This window comes from Nicotiana tabacum, chromosome 6 (genome assembly GCF_000715075.1).
Source record: "Nicotiana tabacum cultivar K326 chromosome 6, ASM71507v2, whole genome shotgun sequence".
NCBI classification, from domain to species: Eukaryota; Viridiplantae; Streptophyta; class Magnoliopsida; order Solanales; family Solanaceae; genus Nicotiana; species Nicotiana tabacum.
Window position 1 is genome coordinate 160,632,021 of NC_134085.1, and position 13,200 is coordinate 160,645,220.

The window sequence follows — 13,200 nt, forward strand, 5'->3', positions numbered from 1 at the left end:
TCTTTTAGAAATTGTGCAATGCTTTAATACATCAAACCAAACAATGGATAAGAAATATGTCAACATAACTAATATCAGCATAACTAATACCAACATTACTAATACACCCTATTCGGCATTATTCTTATGCACCCTACCAAACGACTCCTTAATATAATATTTTAGTTGGTAGATAGTGCTTCTGGTAGGTGACAAAAGTAACACCTCACCACTTTACATGCTAATATACAACTAGTATTAGTACCCCGCGTGATGCGCGGATAATTAAAAAGAACGATCTACACCGTAAAGTTTAATATGTTAGTGTTAATACTATCTTTACAACCAAACATTAAAAACATTTTAAGACTCCAGTAAAACTTTCATTCCATCTCCTAATAAATGTTCTATAAAAATAGTGATACTATACAATTTATTTGATATGAGCTTTTATAATACTATAAAATTTGTTTGATGTGAGCTTTTATGAGCTGCATAACCACTATGACAGGTTAATTGGGTAATCCATCCAAGTGGGGCAAGATTTCATCTGCAAATTCTCCCCAAAATGTTGCTGAAATATTGTTCCTCCTATATGTAAATACACAAATTAATAATGAGAAAATAATAGTAATTGAATCTATAACTAATTCAATTCATGGTTGCAAGCGTACTCATGATCCTCAAGCTCCAAGTTCATAAAGGTACTTGTTTTACCACCTTGATTGTACGATTCTACGTTACCATGACCAATAACTTCTCCTATGATATCTGTCGTATTTAAATAAATAGTTATAAATAAGGTGATAAAATATTCAACAAAAAATAGCGAAAGCTAAAACAATTACCGTATAGTTTATTCTCATCAACCTCAAGTTGATTTGTGAGATGCTCATAAGGCTTAAAGTTGAAGATATTCAAACAAACTGTGGATCACTAATTTCATCCACACTCATCCTATGAGAAAATGTCAGTTTCAATTTATGCTTGTTGGTCTTAATTTTCAGATTGTTTGGTCCAACCACAAAGTTTTTCATAACATACAATCTCATTTCATATATTTTTGTTTTAAAAATATGTATAACAACTCTTCCAATAGTTGAATGAATTTGATCTCCCTAAATCAAAAAATTGAAAAGAAATTTAAGTTAGCAAGGCGCATAAGTTGAAGAAAATACAGCATAACTCGAAAAAAATAACATGTAAAAGAGTATGCACATTTTCATCTTGAATAATTAATTCAATTGAATTAGAATTTTCTGGTTTCTCGCGGTCTGGAACGTGCCACAATCTAACAACACGAACCTTCAAATTCCAACTCATTTTGGATACTGATATTTCGCTGATATAGTTATAGTTTGGAGCCATACTTTGTAGAAGTTTGTGTGGAAACTAAACCCTAAGCAATGTAGAGAAGCCAAACCTAAGAAAAAGTTTCATAAATAAGGATTTCTAAGGAAAAATTATCATAGTAAATTAATTTTTAAGTATATGAAATCCTAATATTTTAAAAAGGTATGTGTAAATCAATTTATATGAGTAAGTGCGCAAGAAATGATACGGATCTTAATTTTTTAGCTTTTGGCTTTTTTTTTTTATATTTATTTTCAACGTTTTTTTGTGGTTAATTAAAATTTGTTAACCACCAAGCCTTAATTTTGTCTAGTATTTTTCATATGTCTTCCTGTTCATTTTTTAATTCTATTTCCTTTAATATAATATAGATGTAAGATATAAAACGTTTATTTAATTATTATTTTCTTAAAAAAGAATACCTAATATAACTTAATTATACATAAAATTTAATTAAAGATACCTATAATAATGTATATTATTCACAAATAAGGTTAGATACAAAACTTGTACTAAATAAAGAATTATTATTTCAACTTAAAATTAATGTGTAAGATTTTCAACGAAATTTTAATTGATTCTTGCTCAAAAAAGGATACCTACCATAACTAAATTATACACAAATTTAATTAAAGATACCTATAATTATAATATATTGGTTTGCTTAATGAAAATTGCATCCTTTTTTTGTGTACGTCCAAAAAATTGTACTTTGGTCATTAAAAAGAAAACATTTTTAGTTTAATTATTAATTCTTTCTTAATTGTTTTGTCTATTTCTTTTAATATAATATAGATGTAAGATAAAAATATTTATTTAATTATTTCTTTCTTAAAAAAGAATACCTACCATAACTAAGTTATACACAAAATTTAATTAAAGATACCTATAATAATGCATATGATACCTATATTAATGTATATTGTTCGCAAATAAAGTCAGATACAAAGCTTGTACTAAATATAGAATTATTATTTCAACTTAAAATTAATGTGTAAGGTACAAAGCAAAATTTTAATTGATTCTTTCTCAAAAAAGGATACCTACCATAACTGAATTATACACAAATTTAATTAAAAATACCTAGAATTATAGTATATTGGTTTGCTTAATATAGATTGCATCCTTCCATTAAAGAATGAAATTCACTTAATAGCTTAGGTCTTTCATTTGCATTTGCATAGATTGTGTCCTTCCATTTGCATAACTGAATTATACACAAATGTTTTTAGGTCTTCAAGAATGAAATTCACTTATAGAAAATCTTGGACTACTACTTCTATTAAATATGTTTTTATTTATAATTCAAATTTTTAATGTTGTCTTAAAATTGCCAAATGGCTTCATTTTAGCTTGCCACTTGACTTAATCACATGCTTCACTACTCTCCTTTTAATATAATATAGATTATTTTGTTAATGTGCAAGCCAATTCTCTTTTAACTTTCTTTACTCTTTGGTTTGTTTCATAGTTTCGTTCCATATTTAGTAGGGCATTTAATTTGTCAAGCTACGTCCTCCTTTTTCTTTTTACTATTAATTTTAGGCAAAATATATATTTTATCCATCGACCTTGTACTTAAATCTTTCTTACACACATGTTAAATATGGGACACACCAAAACTTTTAAAAGTATGTCAATTACACACCTCTTTTGTCATGTATCACATGCGTGTATTACACATACAAGAGGCGCGTGAAAACTACAAAATCTATCTGAAATTAAGTTTTTTATTTTATTTTTCCCCTTTTTAACTATTTTCTTGCCAAACTAAAGAAAAAAAATATAACCCACGTCTTCTTCCCCAACTCATACCCCAGCGATTCCCCCCCCCCCCACCCCCTCCTTCCCGTTTCGTCTTCTTCCCCAACCTCCATCCTAATTTTGTATACCCCTCATATTTCGTCTTTACAACCCCCATAACTAAGAAGAAAAAGAAAAGGAAGAAGAAAAAAGGAGCTATTGGGTCTTGTAAAAATCATCATTATTGATCTTTTGAAAAAACTTGAAAATTTAATGGAGTCTTGTTGATTTTGGTGTTCCATGACCTAGAAAATTAGTTTGAATTCGTGATTATTGTTGAATAAAAATTTACTTAGGTGATTAATTTTGATAAAATTCAAAAAATACCATTAACAAGTTTGAAGCTTTAGGTTTGAGCTTGATTTTGTTATAAATCGGGCAGAGAGTTGAATCTATAGTTGGGGAAGAAGGTGCTTGTAGTGGAAGAGTTGGTGGTAGTATGGTGGTGGTGGAGAAGATGATGGGGTTGGGGAGATGAGGAGAGGGTGGGGTTTTTTTCTGTATTTTTTTCTTTGGGAAGATGAGGAGTGGGGGTGGGGTAGATTTTTTTTCCAGTTTTTTTAACGATTTATGACATGTGTCAGACGCTGATTGGCACGTGTAATAGCAATCTTTAAGCAGATGTGGTCAAACACTGAAGTGGTGTGTAATTGACACACCTTTAAAAGTTTTGGTGTGTAATATTATTCCATCTTTAACAGGTGTGTAAGAGGGATTTGGGGAAAAGATCGATGGGTAAAGTATGTATTTTGCCTTAATTTTAAAATTTGCTTCATTCTATTCCAATGGGCTCCGCCCGTGAGCTTTTTGATATTCCTTTTTTTCCCCTCCTTTTTAATGTCTCTTTCAGTCTATCTAATTTTCATAAAGCACTATATATCTCTTAGTAGTAATTAGCAATCTATAGATATCATTTTCTATATTACGGATTATAGATACTTTTTCTGTGGTTATAAGATGTATTTGACGTATTGAAGCTATTGTAATCATGAATACAATAGCAAAAATAGGCGTGAATCAGGGAAGTCCAACTAATCAGTTGTTGTATTCGAGTGTATTCGACTGTATTCATGGAGTGAAACATGGGATTACAGCTGGACAGATTATTATATTCGACTGTATTCGACTGTATTCACGACGTGAAACAGGGGATTATACTTTTTTTAAAATGGAAATTGAATCAATTAACATAATAGACTCCTAATATAACTCAAAAAACTCAATTATAACACACAAATTTTGTATTTTTCAGTTATAAAAAAGATTCTCAACCGAAAAATACTCCAAAAATATAGCAATCTTCAGAGAAATTATATAATACATATGAATACATAAATTATATTAATTAAAAAAACATATAAACACATTCATGGCATATAGCGAGACAATGAATACAATGAAATACATAGAATACAGCCGGATATATTGAAATACAATGAGAAAAAAAAATACTGAATACAATGAAATACATGGAATACAACGAGATACATTGAATTACAATGAAAAAAAAGATAGTGAATACAATGAAATACATAGAAATACAGCAAGATACATTGAAATGCTCTTAAAAAAAAGGTAACAAAATCTTCAAATTGCTCAACCCCAAACTTCAGACGACCTATTTTAGTCGATGATTTTCCGACGACCGATCGGATTCCGACCATGATTCCATAAGCAGCGATGAGAGAAAGAAGAAGAAAACTAGAAAAATCGCTGAAGAATAAATTGCTAGCCTTCGTAACGCAAAGAAGTTAAAGTCCCAGAACTGAATTTTGCTAGCACCCGCTGGTAACGAATCGGAAGAAATTGCTAGTACCCACTGAAGAAGAAATTTCCAAGAAGTTAATGTCCCAAAAAATTCCTTTAAGAAGAAGAGAAAAGATACTGGAAGAAGAAAACAATTAAAATCGGAAAGGAAGAAGAAGAAGAAGAAAAATACTGGAGTTGGCCATGGAGATTTCGTTGCCTTCATTAGGTTCAAGCCAGAGAGACAGCGTATTTTATGGCTTAAGGGTAGGAGGTGACCATAAATAGGTATTTGGCTATAAAAATCAAAAGGTAGTTATAGAACATAATTTTTTAAAATGATATTTATTTAAAATAAATAAGATATCAACCTTTGCTATAAAATATAATTTTTTCTCTCCTTTTTGCCGAATAAGAAAACGACAGCATAGTCTATCAACTGAAAAAGCAATACAGAAAATATAGAAGGATATTATTCGTAGAAACTTAGCCGCGGAAGTACACCCCAAGCAACAACAATAAAAATGAACAAATGACTCAAACAATATTATCGATGAGCACATAAGGTAATGGTACAATTCCACTGATCGGCTGCCAAAATGAATATTGTTACATTATTCCAATCTCCAATCAAGAAGAATGGAAGACCAAACAACAAACGCTCAAGCAAAATACAAAAGAGACTACTTCTTGCCTGTAGGAAGCGAATTGGCAATATTGCTCTTGTCGCCCTTCTTGTTCGTTTCTTTGTCTCTCTTTTCCTATCTATATCTCCGCCTTATCTGAAAATATTCTTCAACGTAGCAACTCCACAAATAGTCATTTTCAAGGATGCTATTTAAAGATTAACCAGTACTTATTTTTGTTTGACCAAAAAGTATGAAACTCTTTGTTAAACTAATTAAGTAAAAGGATAAGGGATTAATTCTAGTTAAAGATAATATCCCTAGATCTAAATTCAGTTTATATGGATAATGTGGAACCACTTTAAAGTAGATTTAATGCAATACATAATAAATGTTGTTGTTATTAATGTGATGAGAGCAAGTAATAAATAACAATAAATGACACTAAATGTAAATAAGGAGGAAGATTCACCCAATAATGAAAGAGGTAAATGATTCATTCTTCTAACAATGATGAATGAAAAGAAACTGAGAGAATATTATACACTTTCTCGGATCTGGTGGAAAGGACAATGGATTGACTATAAGGATCGAATCTCTCTCAGAAAATTGTTCTTTGTATTTATCTAGAGAGCTTACTTTTCAAAATTATTCTTATCAAATGGAATATTACATGCCTTTTGTCTTATCTCTCCTACTATATAGATGATATATTCCCAAAGAACCCTAAAAGGTACAAAAGAAATAATATTCAATGGAATATTCTCTTTGAAAGTTCCAAAGTTATACTAGCCGTTATTTCTACTCCTGCTACTCGACCTCGGCCCTGATGAGCCACTCAACGGCTTGTTCTTGTTAACCACTAATCGACCTCGGCCAAGCTGCCTATAATGAGTTATAATTCTCACGATAATCATCTCTTCGTGTCGAATTTTCTTGATCGCATTTTGACCTATACAGTTAGTCTCTGCGCTTATCGAGGTTGTCTTTTGGTCGACCTCAATGAGCGATCTTCATTAGTCGCAGTTTTGAGAAATTCGAATGGGGAGGTCGAGTAATGATAATCGTGGCCAAGATTATGAAGAGTCCGGTTCCGACATCGACCCTGAAAAGGTACGGATGTTTGACGGGGAGTTAACTTGGGTAGAGGTGAGAACGGAGGGATCTGCTCGTTCCATCGTCATTCCCTTGGACTACAACTTGTTGACGAACACAGAGAGCATAGTTCCTTCTTTGGTTCCTCTTTGAACTGGCGCCGAGAACATGACCTTATAGACGTTTAAGGATGCCGATCTATCGTTAGGCATATCCGGAATGGCTTTGAGGGTACGTTTTTTTACTATTTAAGTTTCCGTACCTTTTTCTCCTTTCCTTTTCATTATTCGTTTTTGCAGACTACTTTCTACTTCCTACCTGTTTATCAGACCCTCATTTTGGAGATTGAGTGCGCCCGCCGAGAAAATAAGAAGAGGGGTTTGTTCAAAATAATGGAGTCTAAGTATAAAGAGTACTGTGCCAAGCATTGTGAGTTGTGCCGCCGATTCAGCATGGATGGTAAATTCCAGTCTCTCAGGGACAAGCTGAAGTAGAAGGACGATGAGCTCATGAGGGTCATCGGCAGATGTAGCGAGCTTTAGGGAGCGCTTAGGTCCAAGGATGAAGAGCTCAAGGTGAGTAGGGGTCGCAGCCGAGTGTATCGATCTTCAGTCTCAAGTGGCATCCCTGCGGGCCGAGCTAGAGCAGAGCTCGATCAGAGCTAACGGCCTAAGTGACAAGTTGATAGAAAGAGTAGCAGAGTTGGAGAGGAACGAGGAAGCCAGATCAGTGTCTTTGGCAAAGGTAGCGGCATTAGAGGATACCATCTGTGTCCTCAAATCTGAGTGGGCGAATGATGCGAAAATGGCCATGCTCAGGGAGGCAAGGTTTGATGAACGGATTGATGGTCTCGAGAAAGAGATTTCAGACCTAAATGAGCAGATCGCCATTCTTGAGGCCGAAAAGGCGCAGCTACTGGCTCAACTGTCTTCATCTCATGTTTCCACTTATCCCGATGTTCCACGGGATTTACTAGTGTTGTGGGAAATCTAATACCACCAAAAGGTTCCCAAGAGATAGGCGACCAAACCCCAGAAAGATTCACCTGAAAAAACTCACTCACGCGCCCCCATGCGCCTACCAAAGATATGCCGGTAGCGACATGTCTGACCCATGCACCGACGCGTGAAGGCTGTTCTGGCCAGAATTTTAAAAAGTTTCTTTTGGATAGTGTCATTGCCTTGAAATTTTGAGCCTACCAATCCAATTTAAACTAAATTCCGACCACTTATATATTTTTCGATGTGAACAGTGATTTTTCCGTCGTGAATAGTGATTTCCGGATAATTTCTAATTTTTCTGGCATTAATAGTAATTTTTAGAAGGGTTTCCGATTTTTCGGGTGTGAACATTATAATGTCATTCGTATTAGAAGTCGTTGACTCAAAATCCGTTGGATCTAATGCATTAAATCCAATCCAGATGGTTTCTGATAGAATATATGAGTCCACCAAACTATATACAGACCAAGTCCTATATAGGTTTCCACAGATAACGCTAATGCAACATTAAGTAAATGGAATATGGAACTTTTACGTGGAAAAATCTCTGCTCAAGTAGATAAAAAATCACGACATACACTGGTAGGATTTCAACTTCACTATGAGCAAACTTTAGATTACAACATATGCAATCTAGGAATTAAACTCTTAATACCTCACTAACTTTTAATACACCTATTACAAGACACTTTACAACACACCTATTACAAAGACTTCAACTCATAACTAACTCTAGTCACGATACAAACACTGAAGGTTTATAGTTTACAAGGGGTTCCTAATTAAAGCTTAGATAAGCAAAGTAGGAATTAGAATGAAGAACAACTACAAAGTTACAACTCAACTAAGGACATACAAGAGACTTGTTGTAGGAACTGGTCCGTAGTAGTGTTGTACTTTGTTCTTGATGCCCTTGGGAATTGAATGCTTGATAGACGAATGGTTGGAGTGCTTAAATGAATTCACAAGTATTCAAGTGATGTTTTGTTGTAATGCTCTTTGTTAATACAACTTGGATGACATCACTTGACTGATGTAATCACTTGGCTGGTCAATGTGGAGTGATTGATGTATTGTACTGCACTGTTTGTGTGTACAGTGCAGGCAGTCACTTTCTAGCTGTAGATAGTTGACTTCATACTACTGTCAGTGAAACATAAGGGGATCAGGTCCATGTGTTGATTCTTTATCTTTTGAAGTCATAGCAACTCACATTAGCTCGAGTCTGTTGATTGAGTTGTGTACCACGTATGTCAGGTCTTTTATCTGGTTCTTTGACAGTAAGTTTATTAGATCATCAAAACATAAAGCTAAGGTACTCTAAACCCATCAATTTTCCCCTTTTTGATGATGACAAACTTAGAAATTGATAACCATATGCAGAGCAAAATAAACCAGATAAAGTAATAGGAACTTGTGAAGTTTCCCCTGACTTTATGTTTCCCCCTTAATCAGATCTCCTGCTTCAATTATGCCTTCAATTATATTTTCCTCTTTTGGCATCATTAAAAGTACACAAGCAAGCAATCAACATAAATAAGTATAGCCTAACTAACTCATGCCATATATGTGCACACCACATGATAGAAAAGAGAAACAGAGGAACATAAGCATTTATAGTAAAAGAGGTGAGTCTTCATTGATTTTATAAAACATAAGCCTTTGCTATTACAGCAAAGGCAAATTTGAACTGTTAACAGCGGGAGCAGTACAAGTGAATTCTATCCATACCACAAAAAAACAACTACCATTATGTCATCAAACAAAAGAGATAAAATGGAAATTGGTCACTGGTGCATTAGCCTAGGGGACACTAGAGAGAGAGGGCTTAGAAGCTGCTGCAAGAGTGTTGAGAACGAGATCAATTCGAGCATTTGTCAACATTTGCTCTGCGAGCAGTTTCTCCTTCAGATTCTCAACCTGTTGCTTGAGATCAACATTTTCTATGGTCAAACGAGCAACCTCTGCACTTGATGAACTGGAGGATCCTAGTGCCTCTTGAGCCTGACATAGCTGAGTCTCTAGAATGGCATTCCTCGCCTTCAACTTTCTAATCTTCTCAGTAGCACTGTCCTAGGCATTGATAAGTTGTGAGATTGTCGAAGTACTTCCTACCCCTCCACCTTTTTAACATATTCACATTCCTCTAGAGTAGTGTGCGAGAAGATCTACTTCTTGATCCCCATCTTGGGCTATCCCAAAGGCACATTAAAGAACTTGAAGACATGCGTGAGAAGAAATCCATAGGGAAGACCATGATTTCCATCTTTGAAAGTTGTCACCTTTTGTATGTGCTCAATTATTATGGCTGGCAGATTAACAAATCGAAAATCATCCAGTGCTTCCATTAGATACATATCAGACTTGGATGTGATAGACCTCCTCTCAGCGCGAGGTAGCAGGATCTTGTTTACCAACTCAAACAGGAGCTGATACATATGAAGCAAAGTTTTCTTATGCACTCGTTCCCCCCGCTAGACTGATCCCTCCTTTACTATAGCATGCCTAAAGTTAGAGCCCCAGACATCCTTAACAGAAGACATACCGTCAACAGGAACCTTAAGTATGTCTCCTAGCAGAGCAGAGTCCATGACAATGTCAACTCCATTTACCAATGCACAGATATGGTCAGATTCAATAGTAAATAGGTCGGCATAGAAACTTTGGACCTCATCCTCATAAACCTTGGGCACATCCACTTTGAACAGATGTCCCCACTGTTGAAATTCGACCATTTCAAGTATTTTCCTCATACTAGCCATATCAGATATTTCTAGGTCAAATGTGCAACCCCACAGAACCTTTTGGTATCTCAACCTTTCTTTACTAGACACATTTTCACGTTTCACTTTCTTTACAGAACCGAATTCCTTCACATTCTCCAATTTTCTTTTACCAGACTTCACACTACACTTACTCTTTCCACTTGATTTCACTAGAGTATCATCATTAGACAGTGACTCTTCAGCCACCACTTGCTTCAACTTGTCACTACTTTTCACTGACTTTTTACTAGGCATTCCTACAGCCTCCTCTGAAGCACTTTCAGCAGATTGTTTTTTTTCTGAGGTCTCTTGACTAAGGAACTTGGTTACTCTTCAGCTTCCTCATCCACTTCCACTACAGGAATGTTCTCGTCATAAACAATCTCTCCATCCTTCACCAGCCTCTTTTTCTTCTTCTAGCTACTCCTTTTACTCTTCTGCAGGGCAGACTCAAGAGCCTCATTTTTTTGCAACCTCATAATAGGTCGCTGAGGAGAGAGCTAAGGAGTGGCTACTGGCCTCCTTCTGGCAATGAACATATCTAGGGCAACATTATCCCGATCTTCTTTATCACTGGACCTCATAGTAGGAGCCACTACTTCAAAAGGCTTAGCATCAAAGTGAGGAGAAGGAGCAGGGTTGAAACTGACCTGGGAAGAAAATCCCTGACATGTTTCCTCAGGAAAGGTGTCAGGTCCTTCAAGAGGGGTCCCAGTAGTTTCTTCTGGTGCAGGTTGTTCAAAGAGCACCACCGTTCCTTCTCTCACCAACGACTGAGTCTCTTCCCCCTGAGACTCAGGCATAGTAGAGGTAACCTCATACACTATTCCTTTAGCAGATATGGCTAATATGTTTTCTATGGCCTCTCTTTCCTGAGATTCTATGGGTGCGACAAAATCCCATACTGGAGTACCTGTAGACTAATTAACACTAACCTCATAAACCTTTTCTACCTATGAAGTCTCACTTTGTTCTCCATCTTTGCTTTATTCTTTGAGAATCTTAGGCGATAGAGAAGAGAGACTATCAATTTTAAGGACTTCTCAGTTCTCAACACTTAGATGAAGAGTGTGTTCTGAGGGTGTGGTGAGAGAGATGGAGGGTGAAGGAGAATCAGGTTTAGGTGCTTCAATTTCAATAGTGGTGGAAAGGGAAATTTTGAGAGGTGTTTCTTTAAGAACGGAGGAGTTGGGGGTTTTCTCTTCAATGAAAGGGAGAATTGTTTGTTCTTCAGCCATGGAGGATGATCAGTTTGAAAATTTTGGAAGGGATGAGAAGGAGAGAGATAATCGTTCAAGGTCTGGAGATGAGAGAGTTTTAAAGAGGAAGAAGGCAGTTATGAAGAAGAGAGAAACGGGTTCTGAAATGGCGGTAGATATTTTGGGAAGATGCAACGTTTCAGAGGGAAGTGAAGGGATTTAAATGAAAAGACGTGACATACAGGGTCTAAAAAGGTTTATGATGTGGCACTCAATTTTTGTTTCTTTTTGAGGTATGTATGAGAAAATCACAAGACTACTAACATATGGTACAAGAACCAGGTTCTTGACCGGTCTTTCAAAAATTCTCAACCCTCTTTTACCATTCATGCAGTGCTTCTGCAGCTTCTATAATCATCATGTGTGTCTACCTGTAACGATATTGAAGTGAGTTTGACTTGGCCGAAAAACACTTTAGCTAACTTTACCTAAATGTGATTTTCATAGTTATGGTAGGAATCAAGTTCTCAATTAGGCTTTATTAGCCCCAATTCTAGCCTGTTTCTCTCAAAGTGTTCTATACTCAGGGCTTTGGTGAAGATATCTACAATTTGGTCCTCTTTGCTGCAGAACTTCATACAGATAAGCCCTTTTCCACATTATCTTTGAGAAAATGATGTCTCACATCAATGTACTTGGTCCTTTTATGTTGGACTAGATTTTTGGCCATATTGAGTGCACCTGTGTTATCACACAGAAGAGGCACACAATTAGTGTACACTCCAAAGTCTACTAGTTGATGTTTGATCCATAGGAGTTGAGCACAACATGAAGCTGCAGCAACATATTCTGCTTCAGCTGTTGAAAGCGCTACTGAATTGCTTCCTTGTCCCCCGTGAAATAAGACATGATCCTAGGAAGTGAGCCATTCCAGATGTGCTTTTCCTATCCACAAGATAACCTGCATAGTCAGCATCAGCATACCCAGTAAGATTAAAATTATCACCTAAAGGGTAGTATAGAACCAGGTCTTGTGTTCCCTTAAGATATCTCAGAATTCTTTTGTCAGCCTTCATATGAGATTCCTTGGGATTTGATTGAAATCTTGCACATAGTCCAACACTAAAGACAATATATGGCCTGATGGCAGTGAGATAGAGAAGAGACCCAATAATTCCTCTATCCATGTCTAGTCAAGTGGCAGTAGTAATGGGAGTGTCAATCACTTTTGATACTTCCATATCAAATCTCTTTAGAAGCTCATTGATGTATTTCTGCTGACTGATGAATGTACCCTTTGTGAACTGCTTCACTTGAAGACTCAAGAAGAAATTCAACTCACCCATCATGCTCATCTCAAACTCACTTCCCATGAGTTTTGCAAATTCCTCACATAGTGAATCAGTTGTTGCCCCAAAATGATATCATCAACATACACCTGAATGATGAGAAACTTTGTCATTAACATATACCTGAATCAGTTGTCAATTTTTCCTCTTGTAAAACCATTTTCTAAGAGAAACTTTGACAACCTTTCATACCAAGCTCGAGGAGCCTGCTTCAACCCATGCAGTGCCTTGTCCAATTTTAACACATGTTCAAGGTGTTCATGACATTCAAAACCTGAAGGTTG